At 40.3% G+C, this 11,028-nt stretch overlaps 1 protein-coding gene and 2 non-coding genes across 3 annotated transcripts in view; all 3 read right to left on the bottom strand.

The window, feature by feature from the left end:
- Ist1 (IST1, ESCRT-III associated factor) overlaps positions 1–11,028 on the bottom strand; it is a 57,078-nt gene that overhangs the window by 44,676 nt on the left and 1,374 nt on the right. The window lies entirely within an intron of this gene.
- LOC111815130 lies at positions 2,628–2,833 on the bottom strand. The gene has a single exon (XR_002819914.1). It is a non-coding gene; the product is annotated as a small nucleolar RNA SNORA73 family (small nucleolar RNA).
- Positions 6,818–6,922, bottom strand: LOC111815147. The gene has a single exon (XR_002819930.1). It is a non-coding gene; the product is annotated as a small nucleolar RNA U13 (small nucleolar RNA).

Here is an 11,028-nt window from a genome sequence, read left to right as displayed (position 1 = left end):
AAGCTTAGCAAAGCACAGGGACTGCAGTTCAATCCCCCAGCACCACATGCCAGCCAGCCCCGCCCCCTGGTGGGCTGAGCTGGCCACACACACACAAATAAATAAAATTAAAAAAAAAAAAAAAAAGAATCGTTTCCTTTTTTGATCTCCCTGTCTTATCACCCTGCCTTGGAAGCAACCAGCTGATTATGGACTGAAACTTCTACAAACCATGAGCCAAAATAAACCTTTTTCCCTTTAACTTCGGGTGTTGAGTATTTTGTCCCAGCAATAAGAAAAGTAACTAAGACAGCCTCTACCCCGAGAAGAAAAAAAAAAAAATAATTCATTAGTTCTAGTAGATGCCCTCACAGAATGAATAGAGATTTTTCCATGTACTTCAGAAAAGGCAAATATTATTTCCCACAAGATACTAACAAAAATTATTCCGCAATTTGGTCTCCATACAATCAGACAATGGCTTATCATTCATCTCCCACATTATTCAGGAAATGTCAAACACCTTTATCATAATCTGGAAACTTGGTATCTTTTATAGGCTTTAATCTATTCCAGGCAAGGCTGAAACAGCAAATGATATAGTAAAAACTCATCTCATTAAACTCATGCTAAAATCTCAGACATGGTTAGACTGCCTACCCACTGTCCTCCTGCACATCCATACCAACCCCTCTACCCCACTCTCCTTGGCCCATTCAAACTAACATATAGGAGGTGTCCTTTTGCTCTTGGCAACATTCACCTCAAATACATCATCTTTCAGAGACTACCTCTCACTGCTCTATTTAATCCATCAAATTCTACAAAACTTGGCTAAACTTCACTCCCAAAATCTGAAAACAACCATTCCCTTATCAGTCTTACCAGGAGTTAAGGTCTACCTCAAAACCCTCAACTCCAAACCCCTATAACCAAAATGGCAGGGGCTCTACGTAGTTATCCTTATAACAACTGACACAAAACTTTGGGTCTTCCCTCTTGGATACACATTTCCAGACTAGAACTTCTCCGAAAGAAGCCCAAACTCACAAGTCCCTCAAAGCAGAAACACCAGCTCCAGATTCAGCCTCAAGGCCATCACAGAAAAAAAAAAAAAAAAAATCAATAGTCAAACGGACAAACTATAACCCAACTCCAGACTAGTCTCCTAAACTCTATGACCTTATTCTGATTCTCTGTAGCGACTACCAACCTCTTCTGCAGACAAAATAGGAACTCCTTTCCCTTTTGCTAGACTGTTACCTACAGGAAGATTTCAGACTTTTTTTTTTTTTAAATATTTATTTTTATTTATGACATTTATTTATTGTGTGTGTGTGTGTGTGGCCAGCTCAGCCCACCAGGGGGCGGGTCTGGCTGGCATGTGGTGCTGGGGATCGAACCGCGGTCCCTGTGCTTTACCAAGCTTGTTTCAAGTAGGTGCTTTAGACCACTGAGCCATCTCTCCAGCCCGATTTCAGACTTTTCTTTCTTTTATTTTTGAGACAGGGTCTCGCTATGCCTTGAGCTCAATTTGTAGCCCAGCCTGGTCTCGAACTCAAAAGGATCCCCATTTCAGCCTCCTGAGTGGTGGGATTACAGGCATGTGCCACCAGTCCTGGGGTTTTCAGAATTTTCCTCTTGTAACTCTTGAGCCTGGTTAGTTGCCACTTTATATGCTGGGTCTCAATTCACCCCTAACTCACCATCATCTAATCTTCATAACTCCTTTTCTTGGTAACACCAGTCTGGCCCAAAATTTAGAACATTCCCTGTTTCACCTTTAACCTTTCAAACAGAACAAATCTTTGCCTATCTCTATCATTTTAGGATTATACTGCTATCCCCACCTCCAAATTGGGCTGAATACACCCAGGCAACTTGCTATACCTTCAAAGATTAGGCCAACACCTTCCCTAACTCACAACTGACAAGTCTTGGCAGGTGAAGAAACCAAACTCTTTCAGGTATACCTCATTAACTTCTCTAAATTCCCTATAATGACCCACACAATTATTGATCCCATAATCCTGAATATTCTTTTTCCTCTATCAAGCCCTTCTTTGTATTTACTATAAGCCAATACTAAACAGCTCACAAGGCTATCTATCTCAACAGGTCAGTAATTTTATTTCACCTGAGACAAAAGAAAAGTTCCTCTGCACCAAGCATAGTGGCACATGACCTGCAATCCCAGAACTTTGGAAACTGAGGCAGGAGGATCACTGCAAGTGAGGCCAGCCTGGGCTATAAAGTGAGCCTGATCTATATACCAAAAGAGAGAGAGAGAGAGAAGTAAGGAAAGGAGGGAAGGAGGAAAGTAAGTTCATCCAACCTGTTCACATTCTTGTCCATTAACTACCAAGTCTCATGTCTCTTCTCCAGGTCTGATTACCCATAAACCCTCTAAACTCTAACCTAACAATATTTCCCAACTTGCTATTTAAATTATTCAATATATATACAATAAGGTAATGTGGTATAAAAATAAGACCAAAAAAAAAAAATTTAAAAAGTACTCCTAAATATACCTCTATCATAGGTCTCTAAAGTAGGTCCTATGAGGGTCTTACTCTTGGTAGACAATCCAACTTACAGATAAATCAAACTTGCTAAACCCACAGAAACATCTTTCCTGAAGACTTAGACATTGTTTCCTGAATGGTTTTTTTCTCAGCCACTGTGTACACAGCTCTGAGAAGTTGTAGTAATATGCAGCAGACACAGGCTCAGAGCTCAGCTTCTTCTCCAACCTTGTGGAAAGGGATTGTATACCACAGGGCAGAGCCCTAGGCTCCCCCATGACACTTGGACATAGCCTGGCACTACTGACTTCCCAAGGTATTAATGTTAAAAACAGTAACATTCTATTCCTCTCTCTCTCTCTCTCCTCTTTTTGAGACAAGATCTCACTATGCAGCTTACTGTGTAGCCCAGGCTGGTCCCAAGGATCCTCTTGCCTCAGCTTCCCAAGTGCTGTGATTATACACACATACCACCACACCTGGCTAACAGTAACATTTCTAAGAGAAGGATAATCTGAGAAGTTAGTTTCAAGTTTTCATTTACTATTTTGCACTTGCTCAGAATGTAGAAGGCCCTACATTTATTTGACCCCCACAATGAAAGGGGAGGGGGATGAGCAAGCCATCAACAATTAAAAGGATATGAAATATGAAATACTGGTCAAAATAAATTTGTAACATGTATATGTATGTTAGAAACCATTTTAATGAGATCAACATCCTCCCCCAAAGAAACTTGTACACAGGACCATGAAGACACACAGCTGCAATCCCAGCACCCAGAAAACCAAGGCAAGAGAATCTGAGGCCATCTGATGGAGCTATATACTAAATTTAATACACAAATATAAAAAGTGAGGAACAGGGCTAAAAGCTCTTTGTCTTTACTAAATTTATAAAAACCTAGAGACACAAACAAAAACCTAAACAAAAATGCATGCAGCAACTACATGAGAATGTTTTTTTTTTTTTTTTTTTCAGAACACAGGGATTGAACTCAGGCCCTTATGCTTGCCAGGGAAGCGCTTATTCTACTGAGCTATCTCCCTAGCCCCAATGTGAGAATTTTGAAAAGCAAACTTTGTTTCTTCTGCTGACAGTTTCTGGCCTGGATGCAAACTCAAAAGTGAACATTAGTACAACCAGAGAAAGAATCAAGAGGAAGCCTTTCTGGCTTGAAAAGCTGGAAATGAGATCCCTGATGTGGACTAATTAAAAAATCTCAAAAGTCCTGTTGGAAAAAGGCACATGCCCATGGGACAACACACATACTAGAATGAACTCACAGAGCCTGTGAAGTGGCTACTACAAAAATGCTACAATAAGGAAGAGTATTCATGAATAGACTGAGGAGGGCTTACTGAGGAATAAACATAGGGCCTCTGCACTGAGCTGTATATCCCAAGCCCTTTTTTCTTTTGCCTTTATTACTGTTTTTGAGACAGGGTTTCATTAGACAAAAGTCTCCAACTTGCAATACTCATGCCTCAAGTCTCCAGGAGTACTGGGGTTATGGGCACACACTACCAGATTGGGAGGTTTTTAATCTTTTTCAAAAACTAAAAGATAGGGGCTGGTGGGATGGCTCAGTGGTCTGAAGCACCTACTGGGAGCGGGCTTAGTACAGGGACCGCGGTTCGGTCCCCGGCGCCACATGCCAGCCAGCCCCGCCCCCCTGGTAGGCTGAGCTGGCCACACACACACACAAATAAAAAAAATTCAAAAACTAAAAGATAAAACAATGAGGAAACAAAAGCCACATGTCCTAGTGCATGCCTGCAGGTCCAGACAGTTGAGAGGCGAAGGTAGGAAGATCACACAAGCCCATCATCAGTTCAATGCCAGCCTGGGCCACAGAGCAAGACACTATTTCTGAGAAAACAAAACAAAAACCTTATAATTGAAAATACACACACACACACACACACACACACACCCCAACACTGTTTGGGATACATACACAAAACAGAAAATATCAGGCTAAAGAACCAGTGTGCTTGTCTGTGGATATAGCTCAGTAGTACAAGCACCTGCCTGGTAAGCACAAGGTCCTGAGTTCAATTCCCAGTATTAAGAAAAAAAAAAAAAAAAAAGGGCCCAGGGAGATGGCTCAGTGGAATAAGCGCTTCTCTGGCAAGTGCAAGGGCCTGAGTTCAATCCCAGGTTCCGAGAAAAAAAAAAAAAAAAGTGGACTGAAAGTGGCTCAAAAGGAAGTACATAAAGCCTTAAGAGATGGGTGAAACAATAGCAAAGAATCAACAGTTGTCATCAGCAAGCAGGCTGCATTGCCAGCCCCGCCCCCGGGGCGTGTTGTGATGGCAATTGGGACTAGGCTTGGTGGTGTGTGCCTGTAATCCCAGCTCTTGGGAGGCTGTAAACAGGCAGGCCACTAGAATCTAGTAGTGAGACCTTGAACACCCTGTAGATCCTTCCCTAAAATACACACACACACACACACACACACACACATACACACAAAACCCAGCTGTCATTAAGTCCAGGAGGATATGAGATATAGTACTATTATTATAGACAGCTAAGATAAATAGAAATTAATATGCAGACAGAAAGGGACTGGACTTACACAAACAGTGTAAAATGAGCCACACCAAGATTGTGGCTGGGGTGGATCTGAAGAGAGACAGTGCCAGACCTTAAGATGGACACACAACAGCCAGGCCCACAAGCCTACCTAGAGATAAACAGCAGACTACAATGTGACTGTAATTAGTACCACCTGGTCCAGGGAGTGCACACAAGCATCAGACCCATAGGTGAATGAACAGGACACCCAAACCCATACTCCTACCCCCTTCCAGGAATGCCTTACTGCCCCATGACTCCTTTCCCTATTGGATAAGCAGCTGTACAATCCTATAGTTGAATGTAGTTTGACCCACACTGTACCCATTTTGTAATGCTGTATAAATTACCCTTGACAAAAAGCCTCAGCAGATACCCATTCAGGAACCCTCCAGGAGCTATTTCTCTTCAAGTTATTACATCTGATAAAACTCTTAACTTCCTCATTTGGTTTGCAACTTCATTTTCTGATGTTGTAAGACCACGAACTTCACACTGGTTCTTTATAGACAGAGGACCTTTTTCTTCTCTTTTTTGCACTGGCAATCTATATGATGGCAGTTATCCCCCCCACCAATAATGCATTAAAAAAAAAATGAAAAAAATCTTTGAAAAGCTACTGCCGAAAAATTCCCCAAATTCAGCAAAATATGAATCTACAGACTCAAAAAACTCACAAATATCAAACAAAATTCAAACAGTCACACCCAGACTCACCATAATCTGCCGAAAAATAGAGAACTCAAAATTTTAAAATATTATATAATTTGGCATGGTGATGCATGCCTATAATCACATCACACTGGGAGACTACACAAGACACAAAGTTCAAGCCCAGCAACTTAGTGACCTACCAGGTAAATATATTTAAAAGGGATTGAGAAGAAACTCAGTGCAAAGGCCCTGGATCCAATCCTCAGTAATTCCCCCTTCCCAAGAGGCTTGTCACAATGGCAGTCCTGTAATTCTACCCACTTGGAAGCTGAAGCAGAAGGATCACAAGGTTGTTTCTAGGTCAGCTTGGGCTGGGATGTGGCTCAAGGTTTTACTGTCAAAAACATAAACTATTCCTAGTTCCAAAGTATAGCACACTTCCCTCTCTTGAAGACCACACTCTATTTCCTTGGGTACTTACTTTTAAATTATTGTCCCTTTAAACAAAAAGTATGCTAATCAAAAAAAGTTGGTGAAAAAGCGAGTCTTTGTTAGTATAGAAAAATACCCATGATACAACAATATATTACAATGACAAAAGGGTGAATTTACCAAGAAACTATAACAATCCTAATTGTGAATACACCTCATAATAATTTCAAACTACATGAAGCAAAACAATACACAAATGTAACTGTGGCCAAAGACATCAAAACACCTTTCTTAGGAACTGATCAATCACGTACCCAAAACATCAGTAAAGATACAAAAAACCCCAGCACATACCCCTACCAAACGCATCTCACTGATATCTGACACTCCATTCAATTATCAAAGTGCACAAACAGGGCTGGCCAGATAGCTTGGCAGATTAAAGTGCCTACTTAGGCAGACACAGGGACCAGGGTTCTATCCTCAGCAGGCTGTGCCTGCCACTACTGTCTTGAGAAGGCAGATTGAGACTTGGCATGATGGTATAATCCCAGCAGAGGGGAGGCTGAAAACAGGAGGATCACTATGGGTCCAATCTGTGTAGTGAGACCCTGTAGTCCCTATACTAAAATATTTTTTTTTCATGTCAGACGGGTAATGTGCCCACATGGTAACAAGGTTTGAGGGAGGCACATCTCATGCATTTTAAGACATGAACACCCAATCGTCACGCTTATGAACCGAAGGATCTAAAAATAATTTTTAAAAAAGAAAAAAAAAAGAAAGAAAAGAAACATGATTAGGGGCTGGAGAGATGGCTCAGTAAAATAAGCGCTTTCCCCCGTTCCACAAAAAAAAAAAAAAAAAAAAAAAAAAAAAAAGATTAAAAACAAACTACCAGCTGGGCATGTAGCTTAGTGATATTAAGGGCTGTGGTGCATGTCAGTAATCCCAGCTCTCCAGAGGCTGAGGGAATAAGATGGCCAAGAGTCCAAGAGTTCCATATAAGTCTGGACTACAGGGGGCTGGGGAGATGGCTCAGCAGAGTAAGCGCTTCCCTGGCAAGCGCAAGGACCTGAGTTCAATCCCTGGTTCTGAAGAAAAAAAAAAAAAAAAAAGCCTGGACTACAGAGTTCAAGGTCAGCCTGAACTACATAGTGAGACCCTATTTCAAAAACAAAAAAGTAAAGCAGATCAGGGTAACCTAAACCACTGAAGCAAATAAAATTGGCATGACCTGTCCATAAGGAGATCTGGGAAATGCACAGAAAAAGTCCTTTAAAGAATGCTATCTACAATTCTCATAACTCAAGGTTTTTGATAGGAAGACCCAGTATCAGCCTGAGTGGGAGATACCAAAGATGACACCCTTAACCTCCTAACCACCATGTTCTCTCACTGACAGTGGTCTACCCAAAGCATACTGAACTTCTTTGCCTACTTTTAAATGGCCCATACTTGCGCTGCAGAGCATTTTTCTTTTCTTCCCTCTAAAAAATATAAAGGCTGCACTTATTTTTTTCCAAGTCTTTATTCAGGACAAGAACTTCAACTCTCTAGAACAGTAGAACACATGCCTAGCATGTACAAGACCCTGGGTTGGACCTCTAGCACGGGGGGGGGGGGGATTATTACTATGAAAAGTTATTATACTCATCATAAGGTTAATAAATCTGACATTTGAGGGTCTTTTGTTTGCTTTTGCAATAGGGTCTAGTTATGTAATTCCACTGGCCTTGAACTCTAAAGCCCAATGGGCCTCCAACTTGTAATGATCCTCCTGCCTCCACTTGCTGAATGCCAGAATTACAGGCCTGTATCACCACAGCAGCAGTGGAAATTAAATGTGAACTTCTAAATAAATAATCTAAGAGTTAAGGTTTCTCAAGCAAAAATTTTTCAAAAAGGCTTGAACTGAAAGTATGTGAATATACAAACCAAGTCTGGTGATACATACTTGAAATCTCAAACACCTGGGAAATGTAACCAGACTTTTGCACATTTAGCACTAACCTGGACAACTTAGAAAATCCCTCCCTCCCTCAAAACTGGAGATAGAGCTCATTGTTAGCACACCCGAGTTAGAGCTCCAGTACTTCCAAGAGAAGGAGGGAAAAATTGGTGGGATGTAACCAAAGATTGTTTGGCTGGACAGTAACTACACTACAGCTAATGTGTCACCTTGAAATAGATTTAAGAAACAAAATAATTTCCTGGAACATTTTGGTAAGTATTGAGCATTTTCAATTTTTCTTCAATAGGTTCCCAACTACCAATAAATAAATAAATAAATAAATAAATAAATAAATAAAATAAATGATGCCAACCTATAAAATAACTAAAAACAAGTTCTAATTACCAACATAATGAAATGAATGAACCTCCAAACTACTTTAATACATAAGAGTAATTTATTTGGAATCTGAATCCCTATTTCCAATGATAATATACATAGGCACTGTATCTTATATGAGTAGGAATATTAATTTTAAGGAAAAAACTTAAATTTTTAAAAATTCTAAACTGGATATAGTGGCACACGCCAGTAATCCCAGCGCTCCAGAGGCTGAGGTAGAAGGATTGAGGTAAAATTCATGGCACATAGTGAGACCAAAGCCACCCTGAACTACCTAGCAAGACCCTATCTCAAAAAATAAAGAGGTTCATCGATTGATCTGGGGATGATGTCAAGTGTGAGATCCTAAGTTCCAATCTTACTACTAGATGAAAAAAATTTTTACCACCCCCACCTTTAGGATCTATAGCTCCAAAAGTATGAAGAAAAAAGGGAGAAAGCTGAGTCAATAATGGTGAGAGAAACATTTTGCACTATGTACAAAAACTTGTCTCAACATCTCTTTCACAAAATAAATGACATTGCAGATTTAGATATGATTACTGCAGCTGCAAAATCGAAACAGTACTAGAAACAAAACACTGTGGAGCTAAAATGCATTCTCAAGATAATATAGTTCAGTTCTCTTAAAAGCATTTCCCATAAAAATTTCCAGGAAGTTTACTTGTACTTTCATAGTAAGCTATATTCAGAGCTTTCCTGACCAAACTAATCAAGTCTAAAATTTTAACACAATAAGAACTACAACACCAACAGCATCACGAGTTAATTCACGATTAAACAAGTATAGGTTTCAATCCCGATCCTATGGCACACATCAGTAATTGCACTACTCTGGGAGGCTGAGGCAAGAGGACCACAAGTCTGAGCCTAACCTAGGCATCCTAATTAGTCAGACCCTGTTATGGTTTCTATCTAGATGTCACTCCAAAGCCTCATGTATTCACAGTGGGGCTTTGGGGTGGTGACTGGATCATGGAGGGGGTAGATACTAATCAATGAACTAACCCACTGATGAATTTGTAACTAAATGAGATGCTCAGAGCTAAAGCCAGGTTGCAGGTGAGTCACTTAGGGCATGGTCAACTGACTATGGACTACACCCAGTTGGAGCCACCCAACTACGAACTGACTACATACTGTGAGTCAAAATAAAACTTTCTTAGGGGCTGGGGAGATGGTTCAGTGGAATAGGCGCTTCCTGGCAAGCACAAGAGCCTGAGTTCAATCCCCGGTTCCAGGGAAAAAATAAATAAAACTTTCTTCTTTAAATTGCGGATGCTGGGCATTGTGACCCAGCAACAAGAGAGTAGACAGACCCACCCTGCTGCAAAGTAAAAAGAGGCTGAGATATAGCTTAGTACAAACATCTTAGGTTCAATTCCTAACACCCAGGATGGATGGAGAAGGGAGGGACAAACAGAAAGAAGGGCTGGCTTCAAAATTCAGAGACCAAAAAATATATAAATAAATAAAAAATAAAAAAAGCATTCAGAGACCATCACTTCTGGGCCTTTTGGTTAAGACCAACTGCAGAATTCAGAGGCCATCGAAGTTTTCTGTAATGAGTCAAAACACTTGAATTTATAGGTACGAGAAAGTGTCTTTGTCTTACTTTCCAGTAAGTTATATAAGCAAACTACAAAGAAACCCACTGGGTATACTTTCTACCAGGTTGGTAAGGCATATTTTTACGAAGTTGTACCCACCCACTAAGAACTAAAGTTCATTTATCACCTAACATTGTATCAGATTAGCCGGAGATATGGCTTAGCAGAATAAGCACCTGCCTGGCAAGCGCAAGGTCCCAAGTTTGATCCCCGGTATTTAAAAAAAAAAAAAAAAAGTAAAAATGTATATTATGCTTAATATCCCACGGCATAACTGTTCTCTTATTCTTAGCCATTTACATCAATAATGCTAAAATAAACTCATGCATTTTGCTTCTCCTGTATTTGAATGATTCAGGCTACATTTTGTTTTGGGGAGTGGTGTGAGAAAAGGTCTTGCTATGTAGTGAAAATCAAGTGCACTTGCTATGAGCCTTGAAATCACAAAGGATCCTCCTGCCTCAGTCTCGCCAAGTAATAGGATTATAAGTATGCACTACCACACTTAGCTTGTTTTTCAGTTTTATTTTAAAATCAGCAGGTTCAACGTCATTGAGATCCTGGGATCTTTATACAAGAAATTAGACTAGATCTGAAGCTTCAGATCTTTTAGGAGCCAGAAGTGATGAAAGAAAATGAAAAATAATATGGACAGTAACACATTTTTTTTGGAGGGGGCCTCCTGGGCCAGCATCTGTTCAAGTAGTCCTAGCTGGCCTTAAACTTGATTAAACCCAACCTCACACAGGGTTTAATAACACTTTAAAATGAGACTTAAGATTAATGGCACACATATGAGGCTGGGGAGATAGCGCAGTAGAATAAGCGCTTGACTGGCAAGTGCAAGGTCCTGAGTTCAATCCCCAGTACTGCAAAAAAAAAAAAAAAA

The sequence above is a fragment of the Octodon degus genome, unplaced genomic scaffold (assembly GCF_000260255.1).
Source record: "Octodon degus isolate 3935 unplaced genomic scaffold, OctDeg1.0 scaffold00011, whole genome shotgun sequence".
NCBI lineage: Eukaryota > Metazoa > Chordata > Mammalia > Rodentia > Octodontidae > Octodon > Octodon degus.
Note: the sequence above shows the minus strand (reverse complement) of the source record. Positions and strands in the feature narration are given on the sequence as shown.